At 36.6% G+C, this 11,904-nt stretch overlaps 1 protein-coding gene across 8 annotated transcripts in view; it reads right to left on the reverse strand.

Moving 5' to 3' along the window:
• AP3S1 (adaptor related protein complex 3 subunit sigma 1) overlaps window positions 1-11,904 on the reverse strand; it is an 83,716-nt gene that overhangs the window by 70,927 nt on the left and 885 nt on the right. The gene's annotated exons all lie outside the window — the stretch shown is intronic.

Here is an 11,904-nt window from a genome sequence, read left to right on the forward strand (position 1 = left end):
GGAGGCCAAGGCGGGCAGATCATTTGAGGTGAGTAGTTCAAGAGTATCCTGATAACATGGTGAAACCCCATCTCTACTAAAAATACAAAAAAAGCCAGGCATGGCGGTCTATGTCTGTAGTACCAGCTACTAGGGAAGCTGAGGCAGGAGAATCGCTTGAACCCAAGAGGTTGAGGTTGCAGTGAGCTGAGATGGTACCACTGCACTCCAGCCTGGTTGACAGAGAGAAACTCCGGGAGAAAAACATATATATATGTATATATACACATACACATACACATATGCATATATAGAGAGGGAAATATATTAAAAGTTAGTGGGCAATTTCTGATGTAAGAGTAGTACAAATAACATGCTGTAAGAAGTTAAGAGAAACAATGGTTTTGAGCAACAAGATTGTCATCTTCAAAGAAAAGTGACAGATACTAAGGGTCTTGAAGAATAGGTAGAATTCGAAAATATAGAGAACAGGGAGTATGAAATTACATGAAGGGCAGAGTAAAAATGTGGACAAAATCACAGCATCAAGAAAATATATGAAGAATAATAATTAGATTATGTTGCAATTAAAAAAAAAAAAAAAGAGAGAGAGATGTCTGAGGACAAAGCCATAGAGCACTTCAAACATTTAGGAATCATGAAAAAGAGAAGGCCAGAAAATTCAGTCAGTGTGGTGTTTTCCACCAAGGCCTCTCCTAAGTGAGAACTCTGGCTGGAGACACAGTGTACATGGGCAGGCCTAACTTTAGCCAGAGTGTGCAAAGAACCAGCAATCAAGATGGCAGCAGTCTTAAATCCCAAACAAGAAGGGACTAGGGCACCTACAATAGTAACTTAATTAGCACTTTCCAAGATATCTCATTAAATTTCTTCAGAGAAGAATTCGCTCCTATTTTCTCTTATAATGTATAAAAAATGCTTAGCCTGCACAAAAAAGTACTGAATAAATGGCAGGTGTATATTAACACCCTAAACCACTATCAACCATTCTGCTTTGGTTTGAATGTATTCCCCGAAGTTCGTGTGTTGGAAATTTAATCTCCAATGCAACAGTGTTCAAAGGTAGGACCTTTAAGAGATGATTAGGTCATGAGGGCTCTGCTCTCATTAATGCATCAATGTCATTATTTCAGGAGTGGGTTTGTTATCAAAGCAAGTTTGCTCCCACACTTGCTCACATGTGCATACCATGTGATGCCTTCCTCACCATATGTGGCTCCTTGTGCTTGGATTTCCCAGCCTCCAACACCATGAACCAAATAAATTTCTGTTCACTATAAATTACTCAGTCTCAAGTATTCTGTTATAACAGCACAAAATGAACTAAGACACATATTAAGATGTTTCCCAGTTTCAGTGGCAAATACTCTAGTACTGAAATAACAAAAAGCTGAGGTGACAAAATGAGTTTAAAATATTTAAAGATGGTGGCACCTGGAAGGTCTAAGAACTCCAAAAACAAGATAAAATTTGGGAGGAAAACTTGGGGTAAAGTACCAAGACAATTCAATGGGGATAGAATAATCAACAAACGGTGCTCAAACAACTAAATATCCACATGTCAAACAATGAAACTGGATCCCCACCTCATACCATACACAAAACTAACTCAAAATGGACCACAGACCTAGGTATAAGAATTAAGGCTATTAAATTCTTGAAAGGAAACATAGTTACAAGATTTTGACCTTGAAGTGGGCAAAGCTTTTTTATATACGATACTAAAAGCTCAAGTGAAGAAAAAATAGATAAACTGGATGACATCAAAATTCAAAGCCACTATGCTACAAGTGATATCAGCAATTAAGTAAAAAGACAACCTATGGAATGGGAAGAGATATTTGCACATCATATACCTGATAAAGGATTTGCACCTAGCATATATTAAGAACTCTTACAAGTCAATAATAAAAAGGCAACACAACTTAAAAACAGGCAAAGGATTTGGATAGATATTTCTTTCAAAAAGATATGTAAATGGACAATAATCACATGAAAAGATGTTCAACATCATCTGTCATCAGGAAAATGTAAGTCAAAATCACAATGAGATACTACTTGATACCCATCGGAGAGTTAAAATAAAAATGACTGACAATAACAAGAGCTGGGAATATGAAGAAACTGGAGCCCTCAGACATTGTTGGTGGGAATGTAAAATGGTACAGTAACTTTAGAATATAGTCTGGCATTTCTTCACATAATTAAACATATTCTTACCATATGATTTGGCAATTTTACTCCCAGTTACACACCCAAGAGAAATGAGAACATATGTTCACACAAAAATTCGTACATGAATGTTCATAGCACCATTATTCATAGTAACCAAGAGGTGGAAACAACCCAAATGTCCATCAATTGATAAATGAACAAACAAGATATAGTGTATATATACATATATATATATATGTATCTCCATCCTGAAATATTATTTCGCTATAAAAAGTAATAAAATATTAATATACGCTACAACATAGGCAAATCCTGAAAGCATCATGTTAAGTAAAAGAAGTCAGTCACAAGACTGTAATATTTCATATTTCCATTTATATAGAATGTTCAGAATAGAAAAATCTATGGAAACAAAACAGATGAGTGGTTGCCACGAACGGTGGGGAGTGGGGATTGAAGAGTGACTGCTAATGGGTACTAAATTTCATTTAGTTTGATAAAAACGTTCTAAACTTAGATTGTGACTACGGTTGCACAACCATGATATAATTCTAAAAACCCCTGTGTTATATAATTTAACTGGATGATTCTCATAGCATGTGAGAGTTATATTTTAATTAAGATGTTTTTTTAAAAGGTTAGCTAATTCTTAGAGAAAAAAAAAAAGCTGGAGCAACTTTTATAGCCATACTTTCTCCTAAAAAAAGTCTTCTTCACAGGGTGCGGTGGCTCACGCCTATAATCCCAGCACTTTGGGAGGCCAAGGCTGGTGGATCACGAGGTCAAGAGATCGAGACCATTGTGGTCAACATGGTGAAACCCCATCTCTACTAAAAATAAAAAATAAAAATAAAAAATACAGGTGGTGGCTCAAGCCTGTAGTCCCAGCTACTCAAGAGGCTGAGGCAGGAGAATCTCTTGAAACTCGAAAATGGAAGTTGCAGTGAGCCAGGATCGCGCCACTGCATTGCAGCCTGGTGATAGAGCAAGACTCTGTCCCAAAACAAAAACAAAAAACAAAAACAAAAAAGTCTTCTTACAGAATTTTTCTGTGGAAGAGTGTTTGAAGATTTCGCATTTTATAATAAGCAGCAAGTTCATTCCAAAACGGGGCCCACGCACTCTGGTTTCTCTTCAGAGCGTATAAATCTTTTGCCTTTACCAATCAGGGCCCATATGATTTAAACACTGGAGTTTTTGGAAAAAATAAAATAAAAGAGATAATTCATTCTGAGAAAATACAAAGAATACTTGAGAACAATGTCCGGTGTGTTCTATAGTTTTTTGACTACATGATCTTCCGATCAGGAGTAGGAAGTAACAAGCAGTAATAAAAGTAATCATTATTATTAATTTACACAGCAATTACTAAGCCCTTATGTGTCAGGTTTCACAACCATTTTCTTAATCTCATCAAAAAAAAACTTATTCAAAATTCAAGTCCATTTTGATTGGTTAAATTATGGTATACTATACTATGAATTATTATATAGTAATTAAAAAATTTTTTCTGGGTATGACACCAAAAGCAAGCACAGGCAACAAGAACAAACCATATAAGTTAAATCTCATTAAAAAGTTGTGTGCATCAAAGGACACTATCAGTAGAGTAAAAAGGCAACAACAGAATGAGAGAAAATATTTGCAAATCATATATGCAATAACAGACTGATATCCAGAATATATTTGTAAAACTCCTACAACTCAACAATAAAAACAAACAACTGAATATTAAATGGGCAAAAGACTCAAATAGATATTTTCCCAAAGATATAGAAACAGCCAATAAACACATGAAAAGATTCTCAACATCACTAGTCACTAAAGAAGTGCAAACAAAACCATAATGAGATACCACTTCATACCCATTAGGATGGCTATTTTCAAAAAACAGAAAATAACATGTTGGCAAGGATGTAGAGAAACTAGAACCCTTGTGCATTGCTGGTGGGAATGTAAAATAGTACACTGCTGTGAAAATGATGTGGCGCTTCCCCAGAAAAAAATGAAATGTAAAATTACCATATGGTCTAACAATTCCACTTTTGGATATGTACCTACGAAAAGTAAAAGCAGGAACTCAAATAGATATTTGTACATCTATGTTCACAGCAGCATTATTCATAATAGCCAAAAGATGGAGGCAACCCAAGTTTCCACTGACAAATTAATAAACAAAATACCATAATGAGAAGGAAACTTTTATCTGAGGAATGCAAGTCCTTTTAAATGATCTGGCCCAGAGGGGCATTAAAATATGACAGCAATCACATCCTACTTCTCTCTTTTGAGCTATGATAAATATTTCTGTCTTGAAACTGCTTGCCACTGCCACAAGTAACTAACTATAAAATAACTGATACTACACCAAACAGTATAACCAACTCCCTATATCTCAACAATGTATATAGTCAATCACTAACCAATGTTATTTCTGTAAACTAGTGAGAATTCTTGACAAACAACTTAGTATCAGCCCATTCCATGTCCCTTTTATATAATGCCTTTATAAACCTGCTTGTAACAATAGCCAAAGGGAGCTCATATCCAAGGATACTTGAGTCTGAGTCCTCCAGTCAACTGTTTCCATTTTGGCTCAAGTAAACTCTTTGAATCCTATTTTGTGCTTCAGCCTCTTCCTTTTAGGTCTATGGTATGTACACACATACAATGAAATATTATTCTGCCTTAACAAAGAAATTTTGATACATGCTACACAACGAGTGCACTTCAAAGACATTATGCTAAAAAGAAATAAGCCAGTTTCAAAACGACAAATATTCCACGATTTCTCCTATAAGAGGTTCTTAGAGCAGTCAAATTCATAGAGACACAAAGTAGAAAGGTGTGTGCCAGAGACTAGGAGAAGGGGAGAATAGGGAGTTAGTGTTTAATGTGTAAGGAGTTTCCGCTGGGAAATGTTAAGTTCTGCAGATGGATAGTGGTTACGGTGACACAACAATGTGAATATACTTCATGCCACAAAACTGTACACTTGCAAATGTTAAATAAGTTTTATGTTACGTATTTTTTTACTAAAATACAAATTATTTTATAATCCTTTCATATCACACTAAGATATATTAATGAACAGGAAACAGCAGGATACATATGTGGTAGAATGAATTGGTGCTCTTCCTCAGTAAGCACAAGGTAATCAAAACAATTCAGTGGCTTTGGAATATTAAAAAATAGTCCTTTCTTCCAGAGTGACAAAGACAACTGTGACTGACAGCAAGTGATTCTTGTAATTACGTCAGGCTTGCAAGAGAGGAAAAACGTAAATGCTTCTCAGCACAATAGAGGTGGGTGTAGTGGGCTTCACATAAACTCTATTCACATACAATTAAGACAGTAATATGTCTGAAAAAAATAAGTGCTTTTCTTCTTGAGGTGTGTTACTTCACAGGTGACTTAGGAAAGCTTGATCACAGGTCTCATTGATAGGATGTGCAGAACTGGAGCACTCATGTTTCTTGTTCATTTTGTTGTTTTTTTAGGAGACAGCAGTCCTGCTATGGTTGCCTAGCATGGCTTCAACTCCTAGTCTCAGACAATCCTCCACCTCAGCCTCCCAAGTAGCTGGGACTATAGGCACACGCCATGCCTAGTTTTGATGCACTGACTTTTACCTTCATTCACTGGCCTAGCAACCCCATCTCTCCGGAGCCCAACAATAACTGGGTAGAGAAGAAAGTAACTAATCAGAGGAGATTAGATTACTGCCCCTTCTGCAGAGGCATTGTTCAAATGTCAAAATGCAAGTATGATGCAAAGAGGAATATCTCCTCTTGTGGAGAACATGCTGGGCATGATGTCATCAAACTGAATGATCTAAGAAGGGGCATGCTGTGGCATACACGCATGATTTATCTCCATCCTTGTCTTTAGGTTACCTTAAAACCACAATGTGTAATAAATCCTCCATCAGCTTCAAAGCATTTATTTGTGTTGTTAATGTCTAAAAGGTATATCCTATTCACTGGGACATTGTGAAAGGAAAAATAAAGACTGGGGTAAATACACTAAGTGTTAATAATTATCTATGTGTGGTAAATCAAGAATGACCTTAGTGGCCTTAATACTTAATTTTCCACAGTCACAATAAAGAAACATTCAAAATTGAAAACAACTTTGCTAAAGAACATAATATAGGTATGTTACGTAAGGCCATCTTTTAGAAAAGCCATGAAATGGCCTATAACATTGTCCTATTTATAACACTTACCTCAAAACCAAAAATCATTTTAACTTTGAACACTTTGTTTCCGCCTTTACAATTAAATATTCAAAAGGTTTAATCTTAATTTTTAGAAAGCGCATCTTCCAGCATACTCCATATAAAAACTGTGACCTTATCAGCATTTGAGTTTTTCAAGGATACTTTGATATAAGGGAAATCTGAAATTAAGATTTATTGTGACACATGCTCACTATTGTGTATTACAAGGAACCATTCCTGACATTAACAACCTCAAAAGCAATCTAAAATTACAGAAAACTAATATATATTAAAAGCTAATAAAGAGGGAATAGTGGTGGCAGATATGTTAATTAGCTTGATTTACCCATTTCACAATAAATACATATATGAAAATAACATGTGCATTGTAAATATATGTAATTTCTATTTGTCAACTGTACCTTAATAGAATTTTTTTTTTTTTTTTTTTTTTGAGACAGGGTCTCCTCTGTTAGCCAGGCTGGAGTGCAGTGGTGCAATTTCAGCTCACTGCAGCCTTGACCTCTGGGGCTCAAGTAATCCTCTCACCTCAGCCACCTAAGTAGCTAGGACTACAGGTGTGTGCTAATAGCCCTTACTAATTTTTGTACTTTTTGCAGAGAGACAGGGTTTTGCCACGTTGCCCAGGCTGGTCTTGAACTCCTGGGCTCAAGCGACCCTTTCACCCAGGCCTCCTAAAGTGCTGGGATTACAAGCATTAGCCACCGTGTCTGGCCCTAAAAATAAGTATTTTTTTTTTAAAGTTTAAAAAAGGAAATAGCAGATCCTTGTTTGCCTACCCGCTATCCATTCCTCTCTTCCATCTTTCCAACAGAATATTTTATTCCCGTTTTCACTCTCATCTTCAGCTCCAATCCAAGGCTGGATCTCGATTAGGGTAAGCTATTTATATTATTGGTCTTCGGTGGGTCTAACCAGAATGAAGAGAAAGACATAGTCCAGGACTACGAACTGATTACCACTGATTTCAAGGAGAAAAACTGCCTTTGGATAAATGTAATTTTGTGATGAGTAAAGTAGAGAAAGAGAAAGAAATTGAATCTACAATAAAGTCATTGATTTGCTGAGTTAAATAATTTTAGAATTGGTCTACTACTCTGCCACTTCCTATTACATATCCTAACATAGTTCTTTCTAAGCATTTGAGTCAGGCTACATCAAACCCAGTTTATGCAGACAAATGCATTATAACTAATATGGAAGGAAACCAAATCATATGGAATTTTCTTCTTAACAAAAAGCTAAATATCATGTGTTAATATGTGTTAACATCCTCATACTCAGGAGTGTTGATAATTCTGTCTTGATCACAGGCATAAGTTTAATTAAGACCCATCTGCCACAATGTGTTAATAGTCACTAAAAAAAGACATCAGTGAACATGGATGGATCTTTTTAAGGGATATTTTTAAAAGAAAAAATAAGTTATATATACTTTGAATACTTTGTATTTTACGTTAAAATTTAAAAAAAAAAAAAAAGGAAAGAAGAATCTTAGAGTTCCTCCTAAGGCTTGCATTTGGTTAACAGTTTAATTAAATACAGTTTATTAAAAAATTGAGGTAACTCATATATATGTTAATTTGAAAATTTTCCTGCTTGTACTTCATATGTGTGTGGTGTGTATGCACACACGCACACACAGTATTTTATATATGCAGAAACAACTAACATAATTCATACAAAAGAAAGACATTTCTACTTTATAAAAGTAATTCACAGGCCAGGCATGGTGGCTCAGATCTGTAATCCCAGCACTTTGGAAGGCCAAAGTGAGAGGATTGTTTGAGGTCAGGAGGTTAAGACCAGCCTAAGCAACACAGTGAGACCTTATCTCTATAAAAACAGAAAAATTTTTTAAACTAATTTACCAGAGGATACACTATGGAATCATAAGCCAGCGGATTTTTTCTTGTTTGATGGCTACGTAAAAATATATTTGGTTTATAAAATATAAGTCTCATTACTTATTTACAGTAATACACAAATACTGTCAGGCAAATATCAAAAGACTAAAGGTTACTGTTGCCAAGTCACTGAAGCTAAGCAGCAATTTAAAAAGATAAACCAAGAAAAACATTCGAATTTGTGCAGTCATAGACCAAGGATATAGAAGGCAAAAACAAAAAGGGATATATTCTGAAGCCACATTTGAATTACTTTTTTTCAGACGTTCCTTTTTTTTTTCGTTTTTGAGATGGAGTCTCGCTCTGTCACCCAGGCTGGAGTGCAGTGGCATGATCTTGGCTCACTGCAGCCTCCACCTCCTTGGGTTCAAGCGATTCTCCTGCCTCAGCCTCCCGAGTAGCTGCAGCTGCAGGCATGCACTACCATGCCTGGCTAATTGTTGTATTTTTAGTAAAGTAAAGACAGGGTTTCGCCATGTTGGCCAGGCTGGTCTTGAACTGCTGACCTCAGGTGATCCACCTGCCTCAGCTCCCAAAGTGCTGAGATTACAGGCATGAGCCATGGCGCCTGGCCTACACTTGAATTCTTAATGTCTGACTCTAGCAGAATGAACCAAAACTTCCGTTTAGCAAAACAGGTGTGTAACTTCGTATTTCTCACACATAACAGCTTGGAGCCATGATTGAATCTAAAAATCTATTACAGCATGAAATGGAAATGCATACTGTTAAAGGACAGACATGAATATGTAAGTTGTTATAAGGGAGATAAACGAGGAATGAAAATGAAATGCAGTAGGATAAACTTGTTGGCAAATGGTTCAACAATCTGCAAATTGCTCAGTGTTAAACCATTACTCTTGGACTCAAACTTCAGCATCCTGCCAGAGTATGGAATCGTTAGCTCAGTCACACCCTAGATATTGTTTAATAAATTAAACTCAAAATTGTTATTCTTATTGGACATATACTTCTTAGAGAGCTCTTTAAAACAGAAACAGCAGAGTAAAAGGTATTCCATCACTTTTGTGCTAAAGGCAGGGGTTCTTAAAACCTCTAGTTAGTGAAGGACTACATTTTAAGAGATAGAAGGAAATTCAGTAAGTCAATTCTAATCCAAACTCTATCCCAAGTGAGGAGATTCTAAATAAATTCATTTAGCAAAGATTTAGAGAGTTTTCTATGTTCAAGACTCAGTGTTGACTGCTGGGAATGACACAAACATACCCAAAATCTGATACCTTCCTTCGAGGATTCTATAGGATGGCTGCCCTGAGGAATGACAGGCTGTGAATGAGAATATTGTTCCACAACAAAGATAAAAAACAAAATCTAAAAACCAAGAGGAGCCTCTGAGCAAGATGAAAGGCTTCACAGAATGTTTAGGTGACACTTGCATTGGGCCTAGAACAAGGGGTTGAATTTGGACACCGGCAATGGAAAGGAAGGACATTCCAGGCAGCAAGAATAGAGTAACATCCTACACAAATAGACACTTCCAACTAATGTTCCCTTAAACAGTCTGCTTTTGCTGTGTAGACGTTCTTGGGGTTCTTCAAACAGGCTCTCTCCTCAGGGCTTTTGCGTTTGTGGCTCCTTCTACCTGGGATGCTCTTCCCCCAGATCTCTGCAAGGCTGCCTTTCTTACCCCCTTCAAGTCTGCTCAAATGCCACCTTCTCAGCGAGAATTTACCTAACTACCCTATTTTAAACTGTCATCCTCTCACTCTCTAAGACTCTTCCCTGCCTTATTTTTTTTCCCCTGGTACTTAGTACTAGCTGGCATGCTATAATATAGCCTACTCTTTAATAGCTCTGTCTATGTTTCTCCTACAAGAGAGAAAGTTATCTGTTCATCTCCAGATTTTAAAATAGTGACTGCACATGGTAGGCATGAAATAAATGTCTGTTGGCAAACTCACGGAATCAATGAATGAAAAAAATATCTGCCCTCAAATAGGTTATGGTCTAGTGGAGGAAGCAAATATGTAAATAAATAATCTTAAATTATTCCTGAAAGACAAAAATACACACTCGGCAAAACTCAACTTACAGAAACCTAATACACAGAAACAACTTCTCTTACCCCACTTATAGATGGCTAGTGACCACCAGGATTCTACTTTTTATATCTTCTAGCTACCTGCCCCCAGTAGCGCCATCACTCATACAATGGCCAAAAATGCCACCACTGCTGCCAGAACTGCCACTTCTCACATTAACTGTCACTGCTACCTAGTGAGTGCTGGTAAAGAATATTTCTGTTCCCACTTTTGGACAAGGGAAAGATGGATTCCTGAGTTTCTAAATTAAATGCATTTTTCAGTAGATAAATTCTACACTACATGAGTAGTATACACTGATTATATAGATTAGCCAGGAAACTCACTATTTTGAATATTGCTTAAGTTTAGATATGGAAAAAATAATTTTCTGAATTGTTTTACTATTGCAACATACCTTTTTTACACTGCAAATGGATGACACTAGCAAAATGGTTATGACAAAGATTCCTTCAATAAAGGCCATTACTATATTTTAACAAATAGGTAAAGTTGACAGCATTTTTTTCACTCGGGAGGATCAGCTAGAATTTAACCTGGATTAAAGAATGATGTAGAATTTTTAAACAGACCATTATATTTAAGTTACACTAAATTAAAACCACACAGGAGTAGCTGAAAATATTCTTTATTGCTAGCAAAAGCAAAACAACTTCAAAAAAATGAAGAATAAGCTCAAGATTTCTCACTTCAACTAACACCTCCACAGACTGCATTATCATTTTAGGCAAACTGACATTTTCCCATTTACTTTTTAATGGCAAGATTGATTTCCATCTGGGACTTATCTGCATAAAAGTGTTAGCCTTGGCACAATTTCAAAATTGAACTGAAAGCTCATTTCTGGCCATAAGCAAAGTGCCACAATACCACACAATAGTTATGCCTCACATTAATCCTACCACTGGGAGCCCAATTTTATGTGTTTCAGCTAGTGAATTTTGCCCTCAGATAAGCACATAAGTCTATAAAACCCTTCCTCGATCATCAATAAATCACTTATCTCTACTACCTTAATGCCTCCTGCATTTGTCCATAATAAACAATATTCACGCTTCTAAAAGAAAAGTCCTACAAATACTACTATTCTTCATAAATGGAAAAAAACTATAAATGAGGACAAATTCCCATACGTGGAAAAAAGCCTAATCAGAAGCTGAAATCACAACTTCTAGGTATAGAACCACAGTTCCAATCGGTCAACTGCGCACGTCGCCGGTTATTTAGAGAGTAAATAATTTGCAGCCAGCTGGTAAAAAGGTCTGATAAAAATATTAGGTTCTCACTTATCTTCCTTTTTAATGAGGAGACACCTGAAAGTCACACTGGGCAGCTGGGCAGTTATCAAACGCAGGAAGCCAAAGTTCCTGCACTGTGAGAGGATTACAGTGAAAAACAGTAGCCCATCTGTCCACAAAACAGAAAGAAGTCCACCTGGGAAGGTTGGGAGTCAGAGGAGGGGGCGAGAAGAACAAGCTGCGCGCCGTCTTCCTCCTCCTGGGCTAACCGCAGCGGC

The sequence above is a fragment of the Sapajus apella genome, unplaced genomic scaffold (assembly GCF_009761245.1).
Source record: "Sapajus apella isolate SASKATOON/1434 unplaced genomic scaffold, GSC_monkey_1.0 scaffold1, whole genome shotgun sequence".
NCBI lineage: Eukaryota > Metazoa > Chordata > Mammalia > Primates > Cebidae > Sapajus > Sapajus apella.